This window comes from Morone saxatilis, unplaced genomic scaffold (genome assembly GCF_004916995.1).
Source record: "Morone saxatilis isolate NCDOM2014 unplaced genomic scaffold, NCSU_SB_2.0 Contig2, whole genome shotgun sequence".
Taxonomy (NCBI): Eukaryota; Metazoa; Chordata; class Actinopteri; family Moronidae; genus Morone; species Morone saxatilis.
The window spans coordinates 10,579,076-10,592,625 of record NW_023339762.1 but is presented as its reverse complement, the minus strand read 5'-3'; the positions used below and the strand labels follow the sequence as shown (position 1 = coordinate 10,592,625).

Genomic DNA, 13,550 nt, shown 5'->3' with positions numbered 1-13,550 from the left:
CACACACACACACACAAGCAAACCTGATGGCGAGCCCAACAAAGTAGGCTTAGACTAATTAAAGTGATTAGGTGTTTTTGTCTGAGTACCGTCTTGGTTTCCTGGCTCTGGCCTAAGCCATGCCCGGCCAGCCTGCAGTCTGCCTGCCAGGAGGCCAGGAATGAAAGGCTGGCACTTACCCTTCTCTCCTCTATCTGATCCCCTGTTGCTACCCTAGATGCCAACAAAGGTATTTCTGCCCCTAATCGACAGACAGGGAGAGTAAGGCAGTAGGGCTTAAAATCACAATAGTATTAAGCATTAAGATGATTTTTCTAATATTAAACTGGATATGTTTGAGCCAAATTAGTGCCTTAAAATGTTTATTAAACATTTTTTCCCATTTAATCTTCATTTCATGACTTAAGTGAATTTACTAAGTGAAATCAATACATGCTCATATCTTCTCCTGGATCTATTTGATCTGGCTGTTTCTCACAGAAAGCAGATAGACAGTCCTAATATATTGCACTTTACTGAATCAAGACTGGTGACACACTTGGGAAATTTGGGAAAATAGAGTCAGAACAAAACAAAGACGAGAGCATGACAAAGATAGGGATGAAGAGGAAAACTCTCTTTGGCATGTTCGATATCCGCCTGTCTCAATTGACCTGTAAAATCTTCGAGACTGGAACAAATGCAAATAGCGCTGACTTGCTCGCACCAAAAAATCCTGAAGGCTTTTCAAATGAACTCACTCTCACAATGGTGGGGTGCCCAGAGCAGGGTGAATAGATGGTCTGAGCTCTGAATGGCACAATGTGTGTGAGCCAAACAGGGGAGCTGTGAAGTGAAGGCTCAAGACCCACCAGACTGCCTAGCACTGTTGGGCTGAACCTCGGCTGCTACAAAGCTGACCACCACCAACAGTCCTCTGCTCGGAAAATGCCTGGCTTACACTGCATCACAGGCCTGAGCTCAAAAGGAAAACTAAATTAAATGGAAATTTAAATCAGAAATTACTAATATTAATAATTTTAACATTAAAAACTAATGTGGTAAGATAGGGACATAGCCCCCCTAAAATTCTAATGTGTAGAAAGTGTATTTTTAAGGTAAGTGAGCTTCCTGTAAAACAGGGCAACACTGAAAAATAGTAACTATTCTCAGTCAATCTCAACTGGATGAATTAAGAATAAAAAGTCGCTTTCTGACCTGAAACAACTCACTATAAAGCAGGTCCTTAAACTAAAGGTTTAGCTGCAACCTCCTTACACATTTGTCCCATGGTTACACAACAAATCTGACAGTAAATAGGTTTTAATTCCTGTCAGTCATCAGCCATGCAACCTGTTGAAGAAGATATACTAAATGAAAACAGGAGATTCTAATGCTACAAACAGTCCTTTAAAAATATGGATTGATTCCTTTCTCTATTTTCTCAGTGCACATGTCACCTTTGTACCGTAAAATCAAGTTTTCTGTTATTGCTTTTTTAAATGTCTTAGCACCAATGTAGGTAAATGGTTAAATCACATAATCTTGAAAATAATGTTAGCTTAAAATAACACACTATTTAATAGATATAGTGCTAGTGTTATTTAACAACTAAATTACATTACTTCAGTCATTATTCCTCTCCAAATTGAATTCTCTAACGTCATAATTATTGCAGTAAATTCCTATTAGTATTTTTGCAATTTTGAGCAAACGTATCTAATGTAACATTCTTCCTAAGCACTTTTCTCTTTGCTTCTCTCTGCTTATTGTGAATATCAATTCTACAACATATTTACAATTTTAAAAACTTTATAATTGATGCTGAAAAACATGAGACTCAAATAAGTCAAATAAGTCCACACATGCTTTTTAAAATCCAGATCTGGCCATAACTTAACGTGGTTCATATACAGTACATTTTAAACAGCACTTCATTGTACAGCTCCACTTCAGCGTCCATGACTGAGGAATGTTTTGGCGATATCTCTTTAAGAGAAGGCCGAACTTACAGCTGTGAGAGCTCTCTGCTTTGCTGCTCCTCTTATTTCTACTTTCAAACTTCATTTTCAGCCCTTGCAAAGATTTTCAGAGCCGCTCTCTGGACATTGGCAGGCACTTTCACCAGCAGCCAAACTTCCCAGCATGCCTTGTGGCGGGGCTGGCTTTGTTCACAAAGTTAACTGTGAAGTTGCTCTGCTCAACATGAGTCACAGACTCTGCTTCACTCTTACCAGGTTTACATGAGATATGTCGGTTAATATACTGTTAGAAGAATGACATTTTCACATGCATATTGTATTTACAGCTCCTAATTCTGCACTGTCTCTCATTATACCAATATTATTTCAAGAATCTCTTACAAGTTTTGATGCATGACTAGTATTTGAAAGTTGTGGTTATAGCTGACTTATAATAATGTTTTATATGAAATGTCTTCTTTCATCTCTCCAAATACTTGAATTAAACCACTGGAATTAAGGACATATCTTCAATCACACTGCCCTCAGTCCATTTTCTGTAACAGATGCATCATCAAAGCTACTTAATAACCCAAAATGGGACCTATTTTCTATGATGCACAGCTATATTACATTTAATCCTAACACCATGGAAACGGTTCCAATTCTTTTCTCCAAAGTGGATATTACATCTCTGCTGGATGACATGCAAGGGACAGTACAGCCTGCCTGCAGCATCTGGTGGACACCTGCAAGACTGCAAGTCACTGGAGTGAATAAGAGAGGTCTTTGTGATTCTGCTAAGTCACCAAAAATCTGGGCCAGAGAATACTGACCCTCAGTGCTCCAGCCAGTTCCGAAGCTTTCAGAACGGCAGTCATGTAGTGTATTTAACCTCAGTGTTCGATCACTAAATCAAAGGCAACATAAATAAAGAACAGTCAGCAAATGGCAATAAAAATATCAACACCAATCTGGTCAGCCACACAAGACTACTAGGTACTAGGAAAGGAAAAGAACCTACTCAGATTAAACTCTGGGTTATCAAGGAAAGTCCGGGTTGACTATGACGGTAGAAGATGTGAGTTAGTTGAGTCGGTGTCAACTAAATCTGGTTGTCTGTGTTTGCATGGGGGGCGTGTTCAGCAGTGCAGGAAACGTTTTTTCATCATGGCTCGTGCTCCATATTTGTTCCCAGAAGAATGTACAATGATAATATCAGGATATAAGGAGTTTAAAAAAAAGTTAACAGGGACTAATCTCACTGCAGTAGCAGGGAGGCTTGTTGGCAGCACATTGTCAACAGAGTAAATTCACAAGTAACATCATAGTGTTCATGTCGTAGGTTCTCTATTTCTCTCTTACGGATTCTTCTTTTCTTTGTGGTATGATTCAAAGCAGCTGCGGTAATTTTGCATGATTAAAGAGGTGAATTAAAGGAATAAATATCTCAGAAATTGACCCATTAATTAATTAACAGGGATTAAAGCAAGAAAGTGAGTTTTTGGGGAAAAATTTACAATATATTGAATTAAGTAAAATCATTTAAAACTTCTCTATGCCTGAAATCAGTCATGGTGCCTGATAATTTGAAGCCCTGAATTAAAATCTACTCCCTAAAGCACCGAGGCTGAAGGGCCACCTGTGCGAATGTAATTCTACTGTTAGAATAAGTGTACAGTCAGTCACACCAATCACTGGATTGGATTCCTTTGGAAATAAAGTGTTCTGTACATGGGCCAAGTCTATGTATATTAAAGTATTTCTATATTGTGAATTACCTGCGACCGCATAAAAAGCCTCTTTGATCATTATAACAATTAAATGGGAACATAACAGATGCCTTCTGGCCCTAGAAGCTGGCATAGATAGTGAATTCCCTCAGATGAGAATTGATATCTTTTAGAGAGAACATCAGGGCTAACAGGGATTTTGACGGTCTCTTAACACCCTCGCCCTCCGCTCTCCACAAGATTGCGGGCAGAGAAGAGGTGGTTTATAAGGTAACATTGAGTTAACCATGAAGATAACCAGCTCGGAGCAGTTATCGGAGCGTAAATTGCCATATTATCCACCTTTAGCGGCACGATTTAGCCTGGAGGTTACACCTGACGTCACAGAGTTACTCCCTAAATTACCTGGATAGATAGGCTTTGTAGTACAGCCCTCAGGTTCTTGGAGTGGGCAGCAAATCAAGTCCTGCCATGTTTAGTTGTTTGACAGAGCAAAAACAAGTCACAACTACTTGTGCACTTTTTAATCTCACTTTTATGCACTTTTATCTCTGGAGTATAAAGAGAAAGGGATTTAGAACTGCTTCAGGTCTTAAAAACCTTTTTAACTTGAGATAATAGTTTGTGTGTTTTTGGCTTTCACTACTGTAATGTTTTATCATAAAACAAACAGTTCTCTGACAGAGATTTCAAATACTGGCATGTATTGCATGGCTGTTATATTTCACAGATTGTCAGGTTATTGTGTTCGTATAAAAGTACTCACAGTGATTGTTTCAGGGCCTTTTTTCTTTTGATTCATTGATCTGTTTGGTAAAGAAAAAACAAAAACAAAAAAACATTGTCAGTGTGTGGGGAAAAAAATGAAAGTGTGTCTGGTGGCAAAATCTTTAGCTCTCAAAGACAAATAAAATTGGTTCAACATGTGTTTTAGCTCAAACACTTTCAGACCTGTATCCAGTGTGTGCTGTTAGCACTTTCATTTATGAGAGCTAATCACTACAAGTGAACCAGATCACAAAGGGACAGTCACTGACACCAGAGCAATTACGTTGTACAGGTCTAATCCCTTACACAGCACTTAGGGCAGTTTTAAAGGCCACCAGGGCACAGTGTGGAGCTCCCTTAACTGTTAGGGTGCAGTTTGGTCCATTTTACAGCCACTGGGGCACAGGCCCGATTGTTAAGACAAGGGAAAGTAATCCCTAGAGTCAGGCCACTAAACCTGCTCTGTCCCTGTAACCATGGCAGCAGACAGGTAGTGTCTGGGTCACAGGGCAAACATGGCCTGGCTTCAGCATTGGCCGTCGGTTAATAAAAAACGAGCCTCGCATACGGGCAAACAGAAATGCAAACGTGAACGTACGTGCACCCACATAAACATATGCACTAACTCACACATGCAGGTTCAGGTGAAAGCTGCCAGCTGACCTGAGAACTGATACGACCACATAGCCGTACTGGATTTCAGGTAATCAACAGTGGCAGTGGATATTCAAGATGGCTAAAACACCCAATGAGTCGCAGGGACCGGTTAATGGTAAAAAAGGCCAAAAAATTATTCCTAGTTTTTAAAATAGTAAAACATTCGTAAAGTAATTCATCACTTTACATTTAGTCTTGGACATAAAATTTAATCATCCTTATATTCACTCACCAGAAGGGACGATGGATAGAGCAGGTAGGGAGGAAACGTATAAACTTATTACAGAAGCTGATTTTTCTTTCACAGAATGGTCTTTGCCACCAGAGCCCTCTCTCTGCCTCTGAGAATTTTCTTTTATAAATATTATGGTCTCATTACGTTACTCCATTATTGCATTATATTACATGTGCAGTCTAGGCACTCCTAAAATACATATTTTAAAAAATAGAAACATTTCGGGGAACACATGCTGCTACCCCAGGCCCCAAAACACTGTCATCTGAAATAAAGGCAATAAATAATGATGCGCTGGGTACGAGAAGAATCATCCAGTTGGTCTGTCTTGCCCTTTTGAAAGAAACACATGATCTCCCCTGGCCTTTTCTCCATTTACCAGCTCTCCCTCTCTCTTTTCAGTTGCTATGAGACACTCCAGCTGAAGCCAAGGCTTCCACAATTCATTACTGGAGGAACAAAAGCCAAAGCACTGGACAAAGCAGGGCAGACCAACTCAAACCAGCTCCCACTTAACACACACATCACACCTCTGAGTGCTCTGCTGACATACAAATGGCCAATTCAAGACCTCTTCTTTTTTTTTTTTTTTACAATGCCCGTGGGATAGATGAAGGAAGCGCTCAAGATACACAGTAAGAAGTCAACAGGTTGAAGTTTTGCCATATTTAGAGATCTGTTACCTGATGGTTCCTATATTCTTCATAGGACATGATTCTAGTCAGCATCAAAAACATTTGGAAGGATTTCAGGCATTAAACTATTTCTAAACAACAGAAAAAATAATGTTTAATGTGTCTTTCATAGTGTAACACACACCTTTTGTATGGATTTTGTGCCTAAGATTGAATAGGCTACAATGCACCATCAGTGCAACATCACCTGTCTCTGCCTTTCCACCAGCTCTGCCTCACCAAATCATGAGACATCTCTTTTCTCTCCAACCAATCAGATCTCAATCTGTGGCTGTTCTCATGCAAAGAAAGAGAAGGGAAGGCCAATAAGAAATGGCCCTCCTCCTTCCCCTCATATCCTACACACACGACAATCACTGTCTGAGAAATGCCAACGGACGGGCAATCAGTCATTGTAATTAGGCTGGCTGCCATTCCCGAGCCTTCATAATTCAGGCTGGAGCTGCAGGACATAGGTAGTGAGAGCCCAGCTGCCTGCTGCCACAGCCCACCCCTGGCTCACCCAAACCTCAACACAGGCCACTCCCTCTCCGCTCCCTCTGATGGGGGGACCAGCTGAATTATAGGGGGGGGGGGGAGGGGGCAGGCTGACTGCAAAATTAAAAACTCCCCCCATCTCCCTCCCTTCCTCCTTGTCTACATCCCAAAACCGCTCCCACTCACACTTTCTTTTCACTGCACTGCAGAGTTTTGTTCTCCAAACTGCATGAGTGCGAAAGCAGATACCTTGCACCGAGAAAATGGCTTTTAAAAAGAGGAAGGGTTTTAATCTAAACATATAAAATGCCTCTATAAAAAGTGGGCTTGTGTACTTTTCCCTGTTCATTTTTATTTGAAGGTGTAAAGCCTACAGATGGGTATTGTCCACACTGTTTTTAGGTGTAGGGAACACTGGATTTACAGTACAGACATGGCTTGTTCTTTTCTATTTGAAATTCACAGCTAAACAGGAAGCTATGTATGGCAGTATTCTGCAGCGATTTATTTTATTTGCCTAAAGGCCGTAGTTGACTCAGTAACTGGCTTTGCTTCTTGTATAGGACCTGAAGTTTTCTTGGCAGTGAAATGAAGAACTGCAAGTTCAGCCAAAATAGACAATAAAGCAGAATGGAGAAACATGCCAAATTGCTGGGGCAATTCAGTCCAGAGGCTCATTTTTCCAAAATGATTCACACTGGAAAGAAAAGCATTTCCCTGTCCTTAGATGAACTTAGTGTGCTCTCTGTCGGCTTTAACAAGGAAGCTGGGGAGGGAGGGAAAATGTGTGCACACTCAATCACACACAAAGACGTGCGTGTGCACACACACATACACATGACCACACAGCCATCACTGCAGATTCTTTGCTCACTGTGGAATTAGGTCATGCACATGAAAGCCTCAAACACAGACACACATATAAACACGAACTACTTTAAAAAGACATTTTCAAAGTCACCGGGGAAAACCACATGCATGATCTTTGCAACAAAAAACCCAAATAAGAACAGCCAAGCTGGGTTAGTGCCATTTTACATGTACTGTGTGTACTAACAGCTTGTACTATAACTATGAGAGAAATGTTTTTTTGCATGTATTCGGTTTTCAGTGCAGCAGCAGCACAGTTGAGGAATGAGGGAGGACTAAAGGCAAGTTTTGCATCAGTCAGCAGTGTCCTGAGGCTGGTTTATTGGCTTGTCTGGCTCAGCTGCCTGACAGTGTTCACCTGTTTCTGCCTCCCACTGTAGGATGACAGTCAACAGTCGGCTGCAGCACAGCAGGGAGCTCAAAACTTATTTGACACTGTTTGTCCATCACACACAAAGACTGCATTTAAAAAACAAATGCGAAATAAATAATACGCTAAAACAAATACCTAAGGCAGTAGCTTCTTATCAATAAAAGTCACAAAATAATAAAATCCTTTCACAACCAAAAATATAACAGGGCTTAAAAAATGCAGCCTGCTTCTGTATGTCAGCATAACATGATATCTAAAGCTTGTGATGGAGGAGTACGGGTCAATTTCTAAATATCCACTCATTAAGTCTCACAATAAAATTAGATCTTGCAAGCAAACATTAAGCATTAGGTTACATAGAAAAGATAAAAGCCTTCTGTAAGGTTTTGCCGGGAGCTTTTATGCACTCATAACTATGCTGCTACTAATGACAGTAAACATTTGTGCAGCTGTTTTGTAGTCTCTTAGTGATATGCAACAGATATTAGATGAAAAGAAGAAGAGAAGAAGAGATTGAAGACTAAAAATATGCATTAACCCCAATCTATTGTGTGGAAGTTATCACATTGTTAAGTTTCTTTTACTGCCAGACTAAATCTAAATGTGTTGAGGCCTTGCTTACTTATCAGATTATGTTCAAAAAATCTTTAATGGCTGCTGTAATATAAATAATCATCCACCCAGTGCTCAGTGAGCTTCAGACAGCTATTTAACTGATGAGCTCTACAAGCAGAAAAACAGCAACATTAAGAGGCACGCACACACATCTGGATTTATTTTTGTGAGTAGAATAATGGGAACTACAACTTAATGAAAAAATGACTTAATGCTGTTCCATACGTTGCTATTCTACAACAATAAATAAAGAATTTACAGTTATATTTCCTCTTTAGGAACGGCAAGTGAGACTGAAGCTAAACTGCAGAGTTGCTGAAGAGTTCTATGAGTAAGACACTCAATCTGTGACCTTTGACCACTGCAGAGGTTGGAGGTGGTGTCCCTTACAAGGAACAACAAGAACTTCAATGTTTTTATTATCAGTTTGAATGTGCAGTTTTACTTAGAAAAACGGTTTCAGAGTCTGAGTTTGGTTTTTGTGAGAAAATAAGTCTCATAAGTCTACCAAAAATCCCTATCTCATCCTCCATGTTCAAAATATCTGACATGAAAGATGTTTTCATAATGAAATGAGAAATTTCAGTTCTTTCTGAATTCCACAGACAGCAAGAAAGCCGTGCAGTCTGCAGGCGACAACGACAGGTCATTACAGTAGATGAAGTTTAGTGCTGGTGGATCGCAGGATTTTTTGTATTTTTTGTATTTTTTTGCCTCATACAGAACAGCCACAGAAACATCAAATTCATTACATGCACATTTATTTTATAACTTGAGTTTTTTTTTACTCAGGGCTCCTTGTAAATATACATACTGTTCAAATATTACCGATCCACACTAGATATTGCATCATATGGTACTAAACACACATTAAAGTTGCTTTAATATGTACTGAATTGTGACAATTATTGCCCTTGTGTTTTATGTTTTCAATAATTTCTTATTGGGTGCCCTTCCTCTCTCTGACCCAATAGTCTAATTTAAATTCAGTAAATTATATCTCTGTATATTTCTCTGGAGTCTTTGGGCCAGACCTTTCAGAGGGAGCTGAAGCTGCACCTCTGACTGGTGTCTTTATGCTGCATGAACAGTCTTCAGAATTACTGAGCTGAAACAACGAACCAACAATTCTCAGTTTCCTTAACACTGCAGCATCTCTCATATTAGCATGTTCCAGTATCACTACAAAACCCAAGAGTTTAAACAGAAACCTAAGTACTGTTGTGCTGCATGAATTTCCTTCCTCTGTGCTTTAGTTTTGCATTCACCGGCAGCATAAATTACACTGAACCTTAACACTGTTCAGTGAGTTACACCAAAAGCTTTATGCTTTTTTTTTTTTTTTTAAACTTTCCATGACAGTGAACCTGAAACCATATGACACCTACCAAAAAGGGGCACTGTGTACAAATACAGGAAATAAACTCACAAGACAAGAACCACATCAGAATTCAACTTTACACCAAAGCACCAGTGCAACATCTAGTTTAAAGTATTAGAACAAAATTAAAATCCCACATAATAGAGAAATGAAAGAAAGTATGATAATCTAATTCTTTTCAGTGCTACCCTGAGGGCTTTTAATGGAAAGTGACTCTGCCACCAGAGAAACACGTAAAGACAAAGTCAATTTCAAGCACAAAGGACACACTAAAAGCTTTCCCACAGATTACGCCTATTTGGCAAAAACGCGAAATTATTTAGGTCTACATTTGTTTTTGTTATTTTTATTTTTATTTTTTAACATTGTCGAAAATAAGTCACAACATGTCGTAGGACAAAGAAAAGTTGCAATGGACTCACCATAATAAAACGCACCATGTGCTTGTTGCTTGTCAGCTTCAAGTCTCCTCCTAGTGCGTCCACCGCGCAATAGGCTCAGAAAGCGAGCGGAAAGAAGCGGCATTTTAGGGTTATTCTCACCAGCTGCTGCTGCTGAGTGTTGTTTGGGGCGCTTCAGAAATTGTCAGGATGAGTGCGGCTGAAGAACTGTGCGTGTCACCGCCGCTCTCCATTTAATTGAAATAGCCTAGAAAGTGATCCTCGGTCGAGTTATAATCTACGAGGTGGTCTGACGACTGTCGTGAGGACGGGATTATGCACATCCCAGCGAAAGCTTTTCATCTCTTTCATCCGCTGCGCAGGGCAGGCTGTCCCCAATATCTCCGCACTACTGCATGGCGAATGTGACACTCCGCTGTGCGTTAAGGCAGGACTGCAAGCCAATAGGGGCTTTTGAGTGGTAACGTTTGTGGGGAAACAAAGCATTTATTTGTCCTCGTTTCGTTTTTGATAATTGTGCCTGTGCAGGATCAGGATCAGGTCTGATGTGCATGTGGCTGCAGTGGCTTTAATGCTGGGGAACAAAAACTTGCATGAGTTTGAGGTTCTGGAGTCGTGATGCCCACACAGTGTGAGTCATATGATTTGGTCTACATCCTGGCGGCAGGACGTATGAAAGTTAATATTTGATGCTAGATGATTGATCAATACCACACATCTGCCCTAGAGAAGAAGTTAGGAACTGATCTACAGAGTGTCAATCTGTAAATTGTCATTATCATACTTAATCAGCATGATATACTCTAAAGGTGGAGTATATCTAAATATTTTTTTTATTTTTTATTATAAATTAAAGTTGTGAAATGAACATTTTTGGTACCCCTCCTTATAAACAAATGCACATGTGATAAAGGCTTACTGTTGCTACAACAAATTCTCAAACAGATGTGCATAGCGCTGTGATCAGTGCAAAATTCTGCCTTTGGCAATGCAGTGTAGACTGACAAATGGAAGAGTAATTACTGTGAACTGCAATTTTAAACTTCATCATTATACTTTCTACTGTATTTCAGTAGTTGTCTGCCCGATTCGGAGTGCACTGAGAACACTTTAATGTTTCTTTGATAAACCATATGTCAGAAACACTGGAACAATCTGAGCAAAGGTTTTGTGTCTGTTTGTTTTGATTGAGTTGTGTCCCAAGTGTTTCTTAAAGGATTTTTGGAATTAACACAGCAGTCAAGCTCTAAGCATCCTCTGTGCAGTGTGCACTTAAAAAGTCAAGCTACTCACTCTGCAACCTTTCAGACAGACTGAGTGGCCTTAGGGATGTTTTAATGGTGACTTGAGCTATCACTCAGAATACCTCTCACTGTATCTTAAGTTGCACCTGTTGCATGAACTGGTCTAAAATACCAGACTTGACAGACACTAAACACAGGCTGCTCTGACTTTTCATCCTGAGCACACAAACAACTTTTACCCAGCAACATGTTTGTGCTCTAAATCCAGGCCACTTAGGCCTCTTGATCGCCTCTATTAATATGAACGCCACCTCTCACATTAACGTGACTCATGTTTCTGTGAGGCCTCACTGAAATTTATGATCATTTTGAGCCCAGTGCACCGCAGTGGCACAAGCAATGCAACCCTGTTGACCGCATACTGCATGGAGACAAGGGTAATGAGATTAGCTGTGCATGAGTGTGACCGTCGTTAGTGACGTGTCCTCTCCAGATTGTGTGTGCAAAGCTTTCAGGCTCTGTAGTTCAAGTGACAAAATCACAGCAGTTAGGAGAGCGAGGATTACTGGACGGGGTGATTGGGTTCACAGAGCAGCGAGCTCAGGGCAAGGGTTAGGCCTCACAAGCTTGTGCCAAAGGAAATGACCTAAAACGTCAGGGACTGTTCCCAGAAAGAATTTCCCTCCCCCTTAACGATATTAAGTAAATCCTATTTTAATGCATGGGACAGATAGGTCAGCCTCCTTTGCTATATCTACACATTTTAATGACTGTTTCTTAACAGACCATATCAAGCACCAATTAAATTGTTTTAATTTTTCTGAATATCTTTCTGCTTCTGTTAGGATTTCCTGCATTTCCTGGAATACCAGATGAAGGATGTGAACCTGTTGCGTGCCAACTTGTTATGAGCAGTGGGGTGTGTCTACCACTTACTCAAAATGCAGAATGTCTTGTGAGTTGCGATGCGTTCAGATCTATTGGAGCTTTCAAAGCTTTGCCTCTCATACTGTACTTGTACTTGTATGCTTAAGGTTTTAATGGATGTATAATACTGTATGAGTAATATAAAATTGCAGGTTAAGAAAGAAGTTATTATTCTTTAATTTAGCAAAAACTATTATTAAGTGTTGTTTCAAAAGTTTGAAAAGTCTGGTGTCAAACTTAATAGTCATGGGTCAAAATGATCAGTTGATTAATTGATCAAGTAATAAAGTAGCATCAAGTCAATTTTTATTCAGTTGCTTCAGTTGTGAGATTTTCTGCTTTTCCTTTATCTTATTGGTGTGTAACTGAATATATTTGGGTTTTATACTGTTGGTAAAAAAAAACCAAGTGATTTTGAAGATATCACATGATTGCAAAACATACATTTACATTTACATTTTTTAGACAAACAAAAATATGGATATAGAATATAGATGAATAAATGATTAATTGAGAAATGAATCTGCAAATGAATCTTAACTTGTGGTCCTAGTTGTGAAGCTGAAAATGATCAGTGTCATCAGACAGTTATTGTTTGGACAGACCATCTGTCGTTTAAATGTCAGCATAAAGCAAAAGGACGATTGTGAGCGAGACTGCGGGTCTTTTTTGTCTTTTGTGTTGATATAATTGCTATGCAGCACTTTCTAAGATAGACATGAATGTGTGTTTGGAATGCCAAATGACCTTAAAAAGAGCTATTTTAACAGCATCACATATTTAAAGATAGTGATCTCTTAAAACAATCTAAAGCTTGATCTTGTGAGACCTGTAAATCAGTCTTTAGAGCAGTTGTTGGCTAGAGCACACGCACGGACCACTGACACTGGCTGCACACGGAAAGCACCACAAGGTTTTGCCCTAAACACCCACCCGTCTGGCTGGTCCAGACACAGACGAAAGGACAAAGACACAACTATAATTCTGCTTGTCAAATCAAATCACTTTTGTTGACTTGATGTTAAACTGTTCAGGAGAGGCTTCTGCCTCAATGCTTTGAATTAAATGTTAACCACTGGATCATCAGTGTTGTGTACGTCAGGCAGAATGTTAACACTGCATCATAGGGCATTTCCCGAGGGAGTGTACGGAGAAGAAAGGTCACGATTTACGACACTGAAAGCATGAGATGGTTTTGTGTTTGCACAAGATAGACCTGATGCCCGTGTTCTGA

The 13,550-nt window shown here is 39.8% G+C and overlaps 1 long non-coding RNA gene across 6 annotated transcripts in view; it reads right to left on the bottom strand.

Moving 5' to 3' along the window:
• Positions 1 to 10,711, bottom strand: part of LOC118330107 — a 41,775-nt gene extending 31,064 nt beyond the window's left edge. The window contains exons 1-2 of one of the 6 annotated variants that reach the window (XR_004796814.1): positions 10,167 to 10,711; positions 4,440 to 4,479 (exon numbers count right to left, since the gene is read on the bottom strand). This is a non-coding gene — a long non-coding RNA (uncharacterized LOC118330107). The remainder of the gene's footprint in view (positions 1 to 4,439; positions 4,480 to 10,166) is intronic. The other 5 variants (XR_004796818.1, XR_004796821.1, XR_004796819.1 and 2 more) reach the window with 5 other exon arrangements.
• Between the last annotated feature and the right edge of the window lie 2,839 nt (positions 10,712 to 13,550).